Below are 16,494 nucleotides of genomic sequence, written 5' to 3'. Positions count from 1 at the left end.
ATTATGAAAAAAAGTCAAATATCTCTCTTTAGAGCTTTGCCATCAGTAGATATGAAACATATACAAAGCCATCGGAATTCAGGACAAATGATTAGAGATAGAGGAAGAGTGTCTGTTGGAGGTGCTCTGCACACTGGGTGTGTGTCCATCCTCCCCACCCTGATAGCTCTACCCTCCACTTGCCAGTGCCAGAATCCAAGTAGCCATTCCTCCTGAGTTGGTGTGTAGACAGGCTCAACCTGCATAAGCCCCCACCCCCACTTCTTCCTGCACTCAGTGTGGGTCCCCATGGGGGTCTTTGACTCAATGCACTCACTCCTCTCTATTAGATAGCAAAGGTGAAGTGACAGGGTGCTAGGATAGCCTGGATGTCGGATCCTATGTACAATAGATTACTGAGTTTGGTCTTGCCCAATTTACATGGTCAATGTGAGTCAAAACTTGAAAGGTGTATGCCTCAAAGCTGAAGGGAACTTTCACTTTAGGCTAAGCTGTATGCCTCCCATGTGTTATCGCTTAGGATTCACACTGATGTGAGTCATCTGGGGGAGGCAGGAGAAACTCAGGGGTAAGGAATGTTTAAAAAAAAAAAAAGAAGGCCCAAAGTAATTTAAATTTAAATATCAACTAACACTGTGCAAGTATAGAGGGGGAAATAGAGCTTCTTGTCCCATAATATCAGGAATCATGGGTCTATAATCAAGTCAGTTACTCTGTGTAGGAAGAAAGGCAAAAGCAGCTTCTGCAAGGGCCAGAAAGAATTTAAGGAAGAGCACGGGAAGTGGGTGGTGTGAGGACAGTTGTGGACACTTTCCTACTGAGCTGGCAATGTGAGAAAAGGAGCAGGAGCTTCCCTAAGAATGGCTCGGGGAAGACATCTACCTTCTGAACTCCAAAACCTCTTCTGAGAAACTGTCTGTACCCTGGCTTCTAGAGGACCCAAGTTGAATTTTTGTATGTTTAACCTGAAACGTGGAAACATGACATTCACACTTAATTAGCCCATTTGGAAAATATTGATCAGAAAGCCCCATTTTCTAACAAGTATTTTAATTAGCATTCCAATCACTGGATTATTAACATGGTCCCCATAAAATTAATCAGTCTCCTTTAGGCTTTAAAGATGTCAGTTTGATTACCTTAAAAACAATTAAAATGAGTTGCAATTTTGTATCAGTCTTCGAGCCATGTATGAACTGATGAACGGTCTCAAGTCATCATACTTTAAAATGCAACCAAACAGGTAATTATCATATACCATCAAATATAATTACACGTGCTAATCTCCATAAAATCTTACAAGTTAATATCATATATTAGCAGTTAATCATATAGTTTAAATGGGTCCATGCTGCATTTTTATGAACTCTCTGATCTGCATGAGTAAAACATTCAGAGTCGGGGAGAAAGGAATGCCAATGATGCTCAAGGGAAACAGGATGTATTTCGTATTTTGAAACATGTGCCAGTCCTACAAGAAAGCAGGTTCTAATTCAGGAGGCTGGGCTAAGAGTCTAGAATCCTAAGAACCCAAATGGGGCTGGAAGGCACCACCCGGAGAAGCTGTTTTGTTTCTGTCCATGATTATCCTCTGGAGGTTCTGCGGATAGCCAGATCGAAGGACTATCTCATCTCCCCAAGTGCTTCTCATCTGCCCCCCCCTCCTCCTCCGCATCCCTGAACAACTAACAGCAAAGACATTAGGAGGAGTTGGTTGGTTTCCTTTGACTTATGAATCCTGGCAGTTGATGCACTAACACTAAGCTCCATGACATAACCCTTCTTTCGTTCCTAGGAATTATAAATCAGTCCATCTGATAATCTGATTATCAGATGGCACTGCCTGCCTTGCTTCTCCTCCATTGAAATGGGAGGTCCTGGATGAAAGTTTGTTGTTGAATATTCTTCTCCACCTATTTGTAGATTTGGCGTGAAGGCTATGCCCACATTATAAATTTTAATTTAATCTTTTAAAGTTTTGCTACTTAAACACAAGGAAAGGAGCAACTTTGATAGATAAGAAGACCCAGGCTGATATGTAGCATTTCAAAGGCTACAGGTTCTCTCCTCAGAGTAGGAGGGAGGTAGAGCCTGTGGGGGAAACAGCCTCTCTCCAGGGCAAAGATAATGAACTCCTGCTCCAGAGGTGAGAAATTGGCCACGAGGTTGGGTGGGGCTTTGGCAGTGGGTCAGAGAGCAGTGTGGCCCTCACCCTCGGATGCGCTCACACCAGAAGAGCTAAGGACACACCCCCAGTAACTGGAGGGCTGCAGAATGTGCGGACGAGTGGGTACAAGAACCATTTGCAGGTGGAGCAGACGGAACTGGCCAGGCAAGAGGACTACAACTTGGTTTTCCAGATTCCCAGACTCAAAGAGCTCAGAGGTCAGCTCTCACATAGCTGGTGGTGCTTAGAAGAAACAATTTGGACCCCCTTTCCTGGAGAAAGAACAGCATGAGAGCAAGCTCGGCTCTGAGTGTGGAACTGCTGCCCATCCAGGAGTTCTGTCTCCTGAGAAGCGGGACTGCGGGGCAGCTTGGCCAGGTGAGCAGCAAAGTAGAGTCTCACTAAAAGATGAGGTTTTGCCGCTGTTGCCAGCAAAGGCTTCGTTTTGGGGGAATAATGGTTCTGAGCGAAATATCCACTTTGTGCATCTGTTAAAAGCCAGTTATGATTATTCATTTCAATTATACAATCACAGTTTTTTGTTTTTTGCCTTGAAGATTTTATTTGTCTGAGAGAAAGAGAGCACACAAGCAGAGGGAGAGGGAGCAGACTCCCCACTGAGCAGGGAGCCCCACATGGGGCTCTGTCCCAGGACCCTGGGATCAGGACCTGAGCCGAAGGCAGACGCTTAACCAGCTGAGCCATTCAGGTGCCCCAGACTCTCAGTTTTTAAGTAAAGGATTTAATTTGCTTTTGCTTTGGATGTTTGCTGATGCTGCCTGGTCTGCAGATGCAGTTGTGGTGCTGTCTCCATTCAATTTGTCTTCCAGAAAGCAATTCAAAGAGCTCCAGGGACTTAAATCACTCTACTGTAAGGCTGAAATATGGTTTACAGACAGAACTATGAGGAGGGAAGTGGGGGAGGGTCTCAGGTGGGAAGTAAGCAATCTAACACCCACTAACCACTCTGCACAGACAGCAGGCTGAAGCCATACCAGCATGGCGCTTCCTGTCATTTCACCCAAAAGGGGAGAGACTTATTTTTCCACGATTTAGAGGTGAGTATCTCATGCATGGGTATGCTAATAGGTTTTCCTAAAATTAAACACTGAGAAGCCATCCTTAGGATTCTGAAGGCCACTCGTATTCCTTAAGAAAGAAAGTAGCATCTGCTGATTGTGTTGGGTGTTTACATTTCACGGTGCTAATCAAATTCTCGAAGCCTAAGTCTGGGTGGGTGTGTGGGTAAGGTGGAACTGGGGAAGGAGGGGGACAGAGAGAGAGTCAGAGGGGACATTTTTTTAAGGATTGTATTTATTCATTTGAGAGAGAGAGTGAGGAAGCAAGAGAGCACAAGCAGCAGAGGCAGAGGGAGAAGCAGGCTCTCCGATGAGCAGGGAGCCCGATGCGGGGCTCGATCCCAGGACCCTGGGATCATGCCCTGAGCCAAAGACTGACACTTAACTGACTGAGCCACCCAGGCGCCCCTAGAGGGGACATTTTCAGGGAGGAAGTGACCTTCCACTTTGGTCTTTCCAAAAAAGTAGAAGCAAAGGGAAGCATCGTGATTCTAGAACAGAATGCCCATGGGGATGACACGGGGCATTCAGGGCACCATTGCACGAGGAAGCACTTCTCATGCTGCTTCCTAAAATCCTCATTTTACTTGCTAAATACAGGCCACACAGTCACCTGTGTCTGGGTGATTCTGATGGTCTGTTTTTGGAGATGTGTCATTGGCGCTCACAAACACAACATTGGGAAAAGTGCAGGAAAGAACCCTGTCAACTGTGTCTGCCGGTTTAGACGATGCGTTTTGGCATAACAGCTACAGGCAGCCCTGTGCTCTGCTCCTCCAAGGGCGTCTTGTGACCATAGTAAACATTTCACAGCACCTTCTCGGGGAATGGCCTTTCCCCATTCCAGGGGCGGGGGTCAGGAGTAGTCCCACGGGCCTGGCTGGGCTGATGGGGTCAGGCATGGACCTCTCCCAAGCTGGACTATCACATTCCACTCCCTGGGGTTCAGAACTGAAGCCAAGAGATGGCAGTCGGTCTCACCAAAAATTAGAACCGTTAAGAGACCATCAAGTGGGGAATCAGAAAGTAGCCAGGTCCTGTTCCACAGAGGAGCAAAATAGAACAGCAGAAAGAGAGACAGAGGGAGAAAGACAGAGACAAAGAGAGACAGAGACGGGCAGAGAGGGCAGAGAAGCAGGATGAGAGCCAGAGCCTCTGCCCTGGTTTCTTCCTCAAGCTTGTCTTCATCCATATCTCTTGGCTCCACAACACACCTCATCCTGTCTTTCCAACAAACTCCCACTTTAAGCTAAATGCCTGTTCCTGTTGCCTGAAACTAAAGAATGCAACCAATACAACAGTGAAGCAACATGATGGGGCTCTGGGAGCTATAACAATGTGATAACAGCTTTTAGCATAGATTAGAATGGGGGGAAAACAACTAAAACCAAAACACTTTGATGTAGTAAGGCATAATAATTAATTTTCTCCTGGCATAGACTCTGCAGTAACTGGGAAGTGGTCCACAGGAGTTGGCTATCACTCTATGGGTCATGCATGCAAATCAGAGGACATCAGGCTCAACGCACTCATTCGTGTACAGCTGGTGGGACAAGTTCCTGCTGCCACTGAGCTGATGTTTAATACTTGCACTGTTGCATAATGTAGGCCTTTAATTTAATTCACATTGACCCTACTTTTTGTGTTCTTTTCTCTGTTCCAGTCATGTGAAAGAAATTTTATCCATTTGTCATACCTGCATTTAAGGATTCTCCAAGAACCCCCTAGAGGTTGACTTGGGAAATAAACGAGCTAATACCTGAAAGCCCTTGTGATGCCTGGTCCACGGGAAGTGAATTAGTGAAGGTCTCTTCACTGCCTCTACACCATCCACCTGCTTCCCATCCCCAGCCCCCTTGCCTCTCTCTGGGTGGGGACAGGTGACCATTTCTGGCCAATGTGCGGGGAACAGCAATGGCGTGGGTTATCTGTAGACTGAAGCCAGGAAGAGTGGGTCTGTGTTTGCTGTGCCCTTCCTTCTGTCATGCAGTGATGTTTGGAGGGGAAGGATGAGCGCTCCCATCAGACTAGGTTCTTCAGTGACAGTGAGGAGCAGAGCCTTCCTCTGGCCACTGCCATCCCAGTGAGGTGGGCGAGAAATGAATTCTGATAATGTTCAGTCTCTGCGTTCTGGGATCATTGAAAGCAGAGAATAATCTCTCCTGGCAAGAAAGAGCAAGCTGTCTCATAACTCTTGTGTTCTTCTTCTTCTTCTTCTTTTTTGGGGGAGGGTTGTTTGTTTTTTGTTTATTTGTTTTGTTTTTTGAGAAAGGAGGGCAGAGGGAGAGGACGGGAGAGAATCTCAAGCAGACTCTGCCTTGAGCATGGAGCTGGACGTGGGGCTTGATCCCAGGACCCTGAGACATTGACCTGAGCTGAAATCAAGAGTCAGACGCTCAAGCTACTGAGCCACCCACGCACCTTCAAGACTCTGGTGTTCTGTCTAGGAAACTGGGGCAACATTTCATTAAGAGAGGGAATTCTGAAGAATGGTCTATGAACCCTGGAGCTCCGTAGGCACTCTCTTCATCTGGAATCCCCGGCCCTCCTTCCCTGCTGACGTCCTGTTCCACAGAGCAAGCCAAGAGCAAGAGGTGGGCTGTCCTGAAAACCCTCGGGCTCCATCCAGCAGCCCCGGCTCTGTCCTGTCTGGCTGCCGTGCTGGACTTGGGGTAAAGTCCCCGAGCCTCAGGAGCTTCACGTGGACGACGCAGACTTAGGAGAGTGACTCGTCCCAGTGCAGTAAAGGGTAAGAGATGGAAGACACGTGGCACCCCAGTGCCTGGAGCGGTGACAGCTGTCAGCCATGACAAGGAGTTTGTAGGTGCGCACCTGAGGGACCCCATGCGCTGGCTGGGTCCCGGGGTTGGACGTGGCCTTGGGACTTCTGCCGTCGCGCCAGACGCCCCTTAAGGGGCGATTGTCACAGCGGGGCTGACACTCCCCTGGGTTTTGGTCACAGAACTTTTCCTACGTTGCATGTGTCTGTCTTTGAGTCCCTCTAGAGGGAAGTCCAGTGAAAGCAAGAAATAGTCTACGTGTCTCCTGTGTAATTTGCAGGGCTGGCAGAGTCTGCCTAAAGAAGCGTTTAAGTTTTCTTTAGGCAGTGAGAGCAGAATGAGTTCATAAACAAAGGCGTTTTTTTTTTTTAATTTTTTTTTTCATACCGGGTTTTTGATTTTCTGGAACGGCTTGATATAAACCACCTGCTCAGGTCTTTAACAAAGGGCAAGGTGGCAGACCAGCAGGCCCAGCTTCCTTAGCCTGCCTCTGAATGCATATTATTTCTAGCTATTTACAGAGAGTGATTTCAAGTTTTATGGGCGTGCTGAGAAAAAATGGCAGGAATCTGCCTACAGGGAAGCAAGACCTCAGCAGAGTGACAAACGACCTAATGGAGGGCAGTTAAGCCAAATGTCCTTGGCAAGGAAATGCTTGGGCCCTGCCCAGAAACCAGATCTTTGGGTTTTAAGTTTTGCTAATTTGCAAGAAGGGGGAGGAGGGGCCCAGACCTGTTGCTAAAATGAAGACCATCTTTTTTAAGGAAAACCTGTTTCCCCTCCTGAAAATATACCAGTGATTGGGTGTGTTAAGGATGCAACTAGTTGCTGGGTTAAGTGGGTGAGTTATAAAGTCAAAGTTTGTGTCAAACAGGTGTGAGCGTGGAGTAAGATGTAAGTTAAGACCCTTAAAACCATGTATTTCTTAAATTGCAAAAGCCCACTGAAGTTGGTGGTGAAAATGCATCTGCCTCACAGAGCGGTAGGCAGAGACACAGGCAAAGCCCAGCCAGGATGTAACGCCCCAGTCACAGAGCCCATCACCGTCCTGAGTCCATCCTCCCTGTCCTAGATGATCCTCGTGGACTTTGTGTTGATTTATTTCACTCTTTTATTATTATTATTATTATTATTATTATTATTATTGGTAAATGATAGAATATGCTTCTCTTTTCAAATTTACACCTTAACTCAAAGCCTGATTTTTAGGAACATGCTCTGCTTTGCTCTTACGCTAAATATTTGACAATAGCATCCCATGATGGTCTGTCTACCTTTTGGGGTGCTCCCAGCCTAGTCTCAGGCTCATCTCATTCACCTTGCTTCTGCAGAAGCTCAGTTTTGAGTACTCCTTATTTAGGAATGTCTCGGGGAGCCCTGAACCTATGATGCCCACTGTGGAGGTAGATTGAAAATTGTCAAAGCCTTTTTCAGAAGATGAAATGTTTACATGCTTTTCCCCTGTCTATGGCTCATCAGTAAAATCACTCAAACATCGTAATATTGACGCCATTGTTTCCAACCAGGCAGCTGCCACACGAGGCACGGTGTGCGGATAGGTCAAATGCCTTGTGATAGAAGACAGGACAGACATCACGAGCTACTGCCAACTTCGACCAGAGAAAGAGGGAGTCACTGAGAACTCTGAGTCTGACAGGATGAATTGAGCAGATAAGAAACAGGGATCTCCAGGGACCTTGAGGACCTGAACATCTGTTAGAAATTTCATTCGGCTAAAAATAGAACTCCTGGTTTCCTCTCCTGCCCGTCCTGGCTCGCACGCAGAGAGCACGGTGAGACTGGATCGTGCCGGCGTGTTTGCTGCCCACCTCACTGCATCGAGGGCACGCGCTGTCATCAGGCTGGTGTGCCCATCTCCCCCGGGGCTCAAGGGCAAGCTGAGCTCTTTAGGGGCAGCTTGGTTGCGGAGCGCTTGAGAGCAAGGCTGCTGGAGTCTGATCAGCCTGATTTTCATTCCCTGCTCTTCCTCCTCCTGGTTCTGCGACTTTAGGAAAGTTACGTAAGTTTGAGAAGCCTCGGTTTCCTTTTATAAAACACTTCATCTTCGTCTTCCCTCCATAAGTCTCTAGGGAGAAGAGCATATCCCTTGCTTTCCTGCTTCTTAACCCAAGTGAGGGCCCCTCCCTGGCAAAGACCCTGGCAACGCCTTCCTCCTTGTCACCTCCTTGTCACGAGATCTGATCTTCTCTTGTCTCTCAAGGAGGTCATCGCTCCAGTGACTTTTCTCTCTCGAAATGTCAACCTCCACCAATGGATCCTTCTCATACCAGGAACCATAACTCAGTACCTTCCAAACAAAACAAAACACAGCTGACAAACCCCAAACTGTCTTGACCCATCCGCTCTAGGTCCTGCCTTTCTCTGCTCCCCTTCTCAGAAAAACTCCTTAAAATTTTGTCTACGACTCTTCTCTCCATTCCCTCTCCCTCCCTGTTCCCTGTGGTTAATGATTATTCTGTGATTATGTTGGTCCTGCATTGCTTGGTTTTCTGAATTCTCATTGCAAATCCATTCAGACCCTTAACCCGAGTGGTACTTCTCTGGGTGTATTCAGATGATCAGGTTCGCCTCTGGGCTAATCCTCTCCCGGAGCTTCTGGATCCTCTGGGTCTGGACCGACCGCCGCTGTGTGAGGCGCTCTGCCTTCATGCTCCGGGTCTCCCTTCATCTCTCTCCTGGCTTGTGTCCTGTTTTCTCATTTCCACGGCCGCTTCTCTCTTAGTTCACATGTTCTTTTGGATAGAGTACATTCTCTAAGCACCACCTGGAGATACATGCCTGGAAAACCATTTTTTTTTTAAAGATTTTTATTTATTTGACAGAGAGACAGAGTGAGAGAGGGAACACAAGCAGGGGGAGTGGGAGAGGGAGAAGCCGGCTTCCCGCGGAGCAGGGAGCTTCTATACGGGGCTCCATCCCCGATCATGACCTGAGCCAAAGGCAGACGCTTAACGACTGAGCCACCCAGGCGCCCCTGGAAAACCATTTTCTTTAGGCTTGTTAGCATTCACAATTAATAATTGACTACAGGATCTTAGACATTTTTGTTTGTTTGTTTGTTTTGCTTTGTTTTTAGGGTTGTAAAGGAAGCTGGTCATTGTCTTGTAGCTTTCAGGGTTGTTAAGAAGTCCAAAGTCATCTGGTCTTTGATCTTCTGCATATGACCTATTTTTAGGTGTTTTTCCTCTGGAAGTTTGGTGCGTCCTCTCTTTGCTGAAATTTCACAACATAATTTGTTGGTGTAAGTCTATTTTCATCTCTTATTGTGGGCTTTCATTGGGTCCTTCTGTTCTTGGAAATATGATCGAAGTATTCCTTTGATATTCTCTAACTTGCATTTTCTCCTTTTCCTTTCGTCTACGATTCTTATTAACTATAAGTTGGGCACCTGAAACTGGTTCTCCAGCTTTGTTGAAAAAATCTTTTTTCTCTTCTTGTCCCTTTTTTCAGTTTAGCTGTTCTTTTCCTTGCATGTCATCAACACACCTTCCAAACATTGTCTTGATTAATTGTTTTATATCATGTTTTAAATTTCTAAGTGCTCTTTTTTGGTACCTGCATTTTTCATGCATGCACACACATGCACACGCACACAAATCTCACATGTTCTTGCTTCTTAGATGCAATGTTTTCATTAATCTCCAAGGGCATTAATGCTTTGTTTGTTTACGTTTGGACATTTTCTTCTCACTTCATCATCCCTGCTTGTTCCAAGTGGCTTTCCTTTTATGTTTGTTATTGTTGATTTTCTTTCTTTTTCCTTTTTCTTTTCTTCTTTTCTTTTTTTTTTTGCAATTTGTTTTTGTGTGGGTTTCTATTATTTTCATGCTAGAGGCTTCTCTCAGATGTCTGAGGATTCTGTCTGATCATCATTTTGCTGTCTGATCGTAATTAAATGAAAAATTAACTAATTTTCCCGCAGCCAGATTTAGATTCTGTCTTTTGGAATGGGAGCCACCGCCATCCATATGCTCGGAAGCTCCTAACGCATGCTGTCTTTGCCATCCACATTATCCTTTTAATTGTGGGCTTGTGTCCAATAAAATCCCTTTACAGTTTAACTTGTTTAATTGGTTTCAGACAGGGAAGTAGATGTTTGTGCTCCTCTTGCCACCACTACCTGGAGGTCTCTCTCACTCCTCACCCCACGTCAGGTGGGGTCTCCCTGCCACACTCCCTGAAATGGCTCTTGCCAAATTTACCAAGAGTTTCCATAGTGCCATATCCAAAGGCACCTTCCTTTGACCCGCGTCCTGAAGTGGCCACTCCCTCCTTCTTGAAACATTTCACTCTGGAGATGGCTCAGCTGTGATTGCTCGGTTGTCGCCATCCTAGACACTGCAGCCAGCTGGCCCTCTGACCAAATCAGGGCACTCTGACAGGAGGCAGAATCCCAGCCACGTGGTCAGTTTCAGATGGTGCACATTCATGTCACCGTAATAGACCCTCTCCCTCCCACCTCCAACCAATCCCCGCCTATTTGGTGGTGATTTTCAGCATGGGGCAGGGAGACCCCTGGGGTCCCATGTCCCCTGCTGGGGTCAATCCACACAGAGTGGAGTGGACCAGATGCCGTGCCACACACTCACTGCCTCTGAGCTAAGCACCAAAATGAAATCTAAAAACAGTATTCTGAGGAGATTACTCTTGTGTTTCTGTCATTGCTATCAGAAAGTAATGAAAGCTTGGCATGTATTTTTAGCAAAACCTGCTGTGTGTGTGTGTGTGTGTGTGTTTTATGAACTCCAATAAATTGTTTTATGTGCCCTAATAAACTGCTGTAGAGTTTTATCAGGGATCAACATCATAATTTCTCCTTGAAAGCCAGGAGAACAGCCAGGGTGCGGCACGTCTCGCATTCACAAGGGATCCTCAGTGGTGTCCTGATGCGTCCGGAGGTTCTAATGTCTGCTGCCATTCATTAGACACAGGACGTACCCGCCCACTCATGCCCATCTGAAGAACTTAACTTCACCTTTCCAATTCGGAGATTCTGCTCTTTGGTGGAAAAGATTGAAAACCAAGAAAACGAGCACTTTTGTTTTTTCTCTGTCACATGTCACCTTCATACCTCTTTCCCAAAGTGATCGTTCCACAAACCTAGTGAAATAAAAATAAAGTTTATTTGTTCATTTAAACCTTTTTTGACAGGCCTCATGTTTTCTGCACTTAAACCTTCCTTCTGATATTCTTCTGCTTCCGGGCCACCCTATGGTTTGATTAAGCTTAGCAGAAACTCTGTTTATATACACAGGTGTTTTTAACTATGTTCCCTCAATACATTCTCCCTGATTTTGGATTTTTTCCCATTTTAGATTTTTTTTAAAATGTCTTATTTATCCCCTGAGGTCATTAGTGCCACTTTGAAGGAGGGAGGACCATCTCACCGACAATGGTCATGTCATGACAAACGCCACCAAGCTCAGAGGTGACGGAGCAAGAGTTTAAATCCAGGGTGTGGGACTCCCTCCCGTGCATGTGTGTAGATGTGGAGAGCGAGGTAAGTAAGGACGCATGGACTCTGTCCTTGTTCTGGGGGTGGCCTTGGACAGTGGGGTTCCAGTGTGCTGTCAAGTTTGGGAACCACTGTCCTGAAGCTTCTCAGGCCATCCAGAAGCAAAGAGTCCTGTTTAGGAGGAGAATCATGATCACTCCACAGATCATACTGTGGGCTTGACTTGCAAATCGCCATTGGGTTGGGAGTGGCTCTCCAGTTCTTGAGAGAAACGGGTGACAACAGCCTCAGCTGCCTCTGATCAGCTTCCTCTGTGGTTGCAAACGTGACTTGGGTAGCAGAGACAAATGTGCACTTGGATTCTGGTTCAGCAGGATGGGCTGAGGGAGACTTGGAACAAGGAAATGAGAAGGCAGCAGCGAGGATGACCTTGTGCTGCCCCATCTCAGCACAGAGTACTGATTGCTGTTTGGGAGACTGAGAAGCAGACCGTACGAAGCAGGGGAAAAATAAAACCAGTGTGCAGCCAGTCGGGAGGCTGGGGTGCCCTGCTGAACGGTAGCAGCAGGTGCATTCCCATTGTTTTCCTTCCCACTTGTTTTCCTTCCCACTTGTTTTCAAAAGCTGCAAGACCACACAAACGCAGGGGGAGTGAAGGACTCTCCTTCTCAAAAGGAGGACGCACACTGTTGCTTTGCCAGGTCTCCGGTGTACAGATGAGGGCTTCCGAGAACAACTGGCAAGAGAGAAGACGTAGTGTGGCTGACATGTTTCCGAAGAGGGGAGATTAAAATCAATGGGGAACTAAAATTTTGAAAACTCACACACACACACACACACACACACACACACATGCAAATGAGTCATTTAAAAATATTTTGATGAAGAAGGCAAATTGGGTTAAAGAAAAAAAAAAGAACTGAGTCCTTAGTGATCTGGAAGTAAGTGTGATAAAATCCTGCCCTCGAGGTGTTATGCTGAGTGAAATAAGTCAATCAGAGAAAGACATGTATCATATGACCTCACTGATATGAGAAATTCTTAATCTCAGGAAACAAACTGGGGGTTGCTGGAGTGGTGGGGGGTGGGAGGGATGGGGTGGCTGGGTGATAGACATTGGGGAGGGTATGTGCTATGGTGAGCGCTGTGAATTGTGCAAGACTGTTGAATCACAGATCTGTACCTCTGAAACAAATAATGCAATATATGTTAAGAAAAAAGAAAAAGAAGAAGATAGCAGGAGGGGAAGAATGAAGGGGAGTAAGTCGGAGGGGGAGACGAACCATGAGAGACGATGGACTCTGAAAAACAAACTGGGGGTTCTAGAGGGGAGGGGGGTGGCGGGATGAGTTAGCCTGGTGATGGGTATTAAAGAGGGCACGTTCTGAGTGGAGCACTGGGTGTTATGCACAAACGATGAATCATGGAACACTCCATCAAAAACTAATGATGTAATGTATGGTGATTAACATAACAATAAAAAATTTAAAAAAATGCCTGCCCTCAAGGCTGTGTGTGTGTGTGTGTATTCAGGCACACGTGCGTGCGTTGGTGTCAGCTGAGTGACCGTGGAACCGTGAGCCTGCCGTGGGACGTCTCTCCCCCAGACCCACACAGCCAGTGTAAACATTACCCTGGAGTGGTCTGGTGCAGGGCACAGTGCATGCAGGGGTTCCTGTAAGGGGAGGGGCTGATCCGGGTAGGAGTGAAAGTGTGCCCAGCCCCAAGTGCTTAGAGGCATATTTCAGCATTGTTGGCCAAGTACAATTAATTCCTTTTTTTTAAGAAAACCTTCAGAATGATTACATATTAATTGCGTGGTTATGTTTATCTCTGTAGGTAACATCATCTTCTTTTTCAGGGACAACTTGCCCCGATCTGTGGCAAATTATTCTACATTTTGACATTTAAAACCAAGTCTATCCAGGTCTACTGTGAAATCAGCTGTTCTGAGACCTGAGGCAGAGCTGGGCTTAAAATAAGGGAATTAAAAAAAAAAAAAAAAGATATGACAGCTCCCACTACACTTTTCTTTGAAGGCACCATTTCTGAAGCCCCTCTTTTTAAATACTGTCTGATCTCATTCACCTATTTAATGTTATAGAACAGATACAATTTTTTATACAGCACAAGCCCACAGGAGGGATCCTATTATTCTCTGCAGTAACAGTATAACATGAACCAATCTAAGCAGAGGAACTCATCCATTTCATGTGGACGGCTGAAACATTTGCCAAATTCCATGACTGCCATTTATTACTGACATAGAGAACATTTTCTTACACAATCATGAAAGCACTTTCCAAAAAGCCACTGGGGTTTATGAATTGCTTTCAAATATGTAAGTGATTTCTTTAAAAAAAAAAAAGGAAATAAGAAAATCTGTATGCACTGCCTAATTTGGAGTAAAAGGGATGTTTTTTCTTAGGTTTTTAAAAATTATATTAAAATCGTAGTAATTTGATGATTCTACCTAACATTCAATTCCTTACGGCATAAGTACTGCTTTACTGATAAAAAAAAAAAGTGCAGTTTGTTTTAGAAATAAGATTATGTGTTATTTGAGCTTTAGAAAGAACAAAATGAAATATGGTATTCAGCAATATCTCACGCAAATATGATTCAAATGCCAGAAATCTTTATGGCATATTGCCAGTTTTAGTATTCTTATGCTACGGATACCAGTTGAGATGACATTACTTGTGTTGTAAAAACATTTGCGTATTACGCGGAAGACAAAATTCTATAGTTTACTCATGCTCTATGCTAAGTGTACACAATGCAGCCTACATTATAAAATTTGAAGTGGAAACAGAGTTAAACTTGATTCCGAACTCTTCTATATTTTCTGCAAATTTAAAATAATTCAGAAGAAAAAGCAAACAAATTATTTCTGAACAAATTAAAATAGGATAACATTAAACGTTACACTGTCATTTGACAATAGAAATAAGAGTTTAGACAGTGGGGGATTTATGCACATTTTTTTCTTGAAGGAGTTAGGAGTGTGTTTAAAGTATGTTTTATAAACTCAAAAGTGGCACCAATGTGTTGTAAGCTGAGTAAGAAGGAAAAAGAACCCATTGTATTCATATTTTGCACCCTTACTGATTTTTTATGCACATGTAAATGATTTCTAATCCCTGGATTGACTTCTGAAGCATGATCACTGATATTTCATTGCCCTGTCAAAACACATGGGTACAAAGAGCTATCTTTGTGTTAACATTGCCACCTGGACAACAAACGGGACTTGAGTAACTCAACAGTAGGGTCAGAGCAAAGTCAGGCAATGAACTGTTTGTTTGTTTGTTTTTCTTTCAGTGCTATTCTCACTATTCTTCGGCTAGTTTCCTTACACTGTCCATCATTTTTTGTGAAAACTTCACCGCACATGGGCACATCATAAAAACCCCATCAATCTTGTTGCACCCTTCCTTCCTTCCAGCTCAGAAAAAATATTAGAATATTATCTTCAATTATGTAAAATTCAAAAAGTGTTGGGGAAGTCTGGCTAGCTCAGGTTGTGATTGCCCTGCTGTAGGAAAGTCTTCATGGATGCAACTCTATGTGGGCCCTTCCTCCCTGGGCAGGAATCGGAAGCCTCACCAGTGATGGCCCACGTTAGAACTGCGCCTCCCCAATACCTTGTGAGGTGATGCCATCCAATGAGCTTGACCCCAGGGGACCTGTCTGTATTAGGTTCTGTTCATGGTTGCTTCTGCTCTCTCACTCATTTATGCTCTTCAAAGATAGAGCCTAAATTTCATTTTCCAATTATAGTAAAGCATAATTTATTTTTCAGTTCACTGAAGAACTGGAGGTCTATTATACCACCCAGCTCCCTTGACTTTGCCAATTCAGACACTGGAATCTAAAGAAGTTCAATATCCTTGTGTTAGTGAAACTCAAGCTTTGCCTTGTTTTGTTTTTTACAATCTTGCTTGCTTTCCTTAAATTTTGACTGTTTTCCCTGTTTCTGTACAAATCCATGAGGACTCACTAGAGAATGTATAAAAATCTATATTACACATAGATACACAGATACAATCTACTTGTCACACTAGGACATATGTCTTTTGATAGCCCATATATCCGCCAAAGACACATAACTAACTAGGTTAGGCTCAAAAACCTTACAAGCTTTTGTACAGGGACACATCTCTCCCTTCACTGTGCACACAGTGGAGCATTCACGAAACCAAATTTCATGGGCATGGGAGAAAAGCTTTAGCAACCAAAGCAATCTTAGTCTTCCATTACGTTTCTGAGTTCATCTTGTTTCTCTCAAACCCCAACAAAATTAGGGAACACCTCAGGTATAAGAGCAGAGTAGAACCTGAGCATCAGTACAGACTCTGGACAGAGTCTTGGGTGGGAGGCAATGGCCATGGGCAGGGCAGGTCCAGTCACGGCGCCCAGTGAGGCCTTCTCCAAAAGAGGGGGTTGACAGGTGCTCAGGACACTTGATGCTGCCAGAAACTCCAAGTGGGATGCCTGTTGAGGGGGTGCTCTATTCCAGGTTAGACAGAAGCTTAACAAGACATTGTCAATGATGTATTTCCCAGACACACTGGAGCACTCACTTAAAAGCAGTCTCTCCTCAACCACATTGCCACCCAAGCCAGACACACCACTGCGGATGTCCCGGCATGCATAGAGCTGGGTGCTGGCCCTTCAGAGTCACTTGGTCTGTTTGCTCAGAGTAATGCCACTATATGCTGGCTTTCGTTTTCTGGACTTGGTGCATGAGAGTTTCCTGGGAATGTGGAATGAGAACCAGATGGGACTTACAGTTCAACTCCCCTCCCTTTCCTGTTAGTCTGAGAAAACAATTCCAGATCCTGGGAGTGCCCAACGGGAGACCATTTCGGAGCATGGTGGGGATTATGTTGTCTAATTCCAATACGGGCAAAAAATTCACTAGCTACAAGATACCTTTTCTGATTCACTTGTAATTAATTTTGTTTTAACTGATGCTACCTAAAGAAA

At 45.0% G+C, this 16,494-nt stretch overlaps 1 long non-coding RNA gene across 1 annotated transcript; it reads left to right on the top strand.

The window, feature by feature from the left end:
- The first annotated feature begins 2,413 nt into the window (after window positions 1-2,413).
- LOC141370495 (uncharacterized) lies at window positions 2,414-11,107 on the top strand. Its single transcript, XR_012374553.1, has 3 exons — window positions 2,414-2,545; window positions 7,553-8,046; window positions 10,872-11,107. It is a non-coding gene; the product is annotated as an uncharacterized lncRNA (long non-coding RNA).
- The last annotated feature ends 5,387 nt before the right edge of the window (window positions 11,108-16,494 follow it).

The sequence above is a fragment of the Callorhinus ursinus genome, unplaced genomic scaffold (genome assembly GCF_003265705.2).
Source record: "Callorhinus ursinus isolate GAN/ISIS: 27379988/994484 unplaced genomic scaffold, GSC_fseal_2.0 scaffold36, whole genome shotgun sequence".
In the NCBI taxonomy this organism is placed as follows: Eukaryota; Metazoa; Chordata; class Mammalia; order Carnivora; family Otariidae; genus Callorhinus; species Callorhinus ursinus.
This window is presented reverse-complemented; position numbering and strand designations above follow the sequence as displayed.